Source organism: Tigriopus californicus, chromosome 1 (assembly GCF_007210705.1).
Source record: "Tigriopus californicus strain San Diego chromosome 1, Tcal_SD_v2.1, whole genome shotgun sequence".
NCBI lineage: Eukaryota > Metazoa > Arthropoda > Copepoda > Harpacticoida > Harpacticidae > Tigriopus > Tigriopus californicus.
In genome coordinates this window covers 13,996,161-13,997,197 of record NC_081440.1, presented here as the reverse complement: position 1 = coordinate 13,997,197, position 1,037 = coordinate 13,996,161, and the positions used below count along the sequence as shown (strand labels likewise).

The 1,037-nt window shown below is 37.4% G+C and overlaps 1 protein-coding gene across 3 annotated transcripts in view; it reads left to right on the top strand.

The window, feature by feature from the left end:
- Positions 1-1,037, top strand: part of LOC131877117 (uncharacterized) — an 11,513-nt gene that overhangs the window by 8,013 nt on the left and 2,463 nt on the right. The gene's annotated exons all lie outside the window — the stretch shown is intronic.

Below are 1,037 nucleotides of genomic sequence, written 5' to 3'. Positions count from 1 at the left end.
GCCCTCTGAAGAGCAGAATGTAATCCATATTTCGTGCAGCGTAAGAGGGCTATTAAAAATAAAGGGGTCATTATTTCCCCCATTCAAATTTTCTGCCAAAGAAGCTCTGCTGAGATTAAAATTATGCCGGTTTGTCGTAATTTAGAGCTTCATACTAAAATTTCTGAATAAAATTCCTCGCTTTTGTTTGTTTATGATGTTGTTGAAGAAAACGTGCTTTGGGAATATCAAATTAAATATCATACAAGTTTGTTTGCGTTAGGATTTTTCGAGAGTTTATTTAGAAAATGACCCGGTAGAATAGCAGATGTTTTGGATAGTTACGGACTAGAGGCAATCAAAATATGCAGTATATGTTGATGTGGTTCAGTAGTTAATTCCTATTTTGCTTCGTTGTCCTGTATCTCAGGACAAGATTGCGTAGCCTTTTAGCTTTTTCTTTTTCTTAATCTCTTTGATTTTGCTGCTCTTTGATAGTTCCTCTGCATTCATGATGGAAGCTATTTTTGGAAAAGTCAGTAAAGAGGCTAGACAATGTTTGGGCTTGGTCTTAGCTGGAAAGGATCCTTCCATAGTCAATAAGCCGTTTATTATAAGGGCTTTAGTTGCTCTGGTCAATGAAACCAGTGGTACTTGAAGAACAGGCTCAACCAGTAGTTGAGAAGTCGACTGATTTGACCAATGTAGAGGTTGAAGTAATCTCCTCTTGAAAAAGACAGTTGAAGAGAAAACAGTCTGCCCTGATGAAAGAAAAGGCTGTCAGTTTGGCCTAATGGGTAATGCGATGGCCGGCTTCGTTTACTGAGAAAACTCACCCCTGAAATTGTCAACAAAAATCAATGGGCTTGTGACTAAAATGGTGTGTTGGCAATTTGCTAGTGTGATTGTCAGTACACATGTCCAATAAGCTTAACCGAAGGTGCAAATACAATCAAATGATAATGCAATGGTATTTGGGTTTGCTTGAGTATATCAAATACACTTTGCCTGTAAATTTAGCCGTCACTAGTTATGACAAAAAATATATCGAATAACGT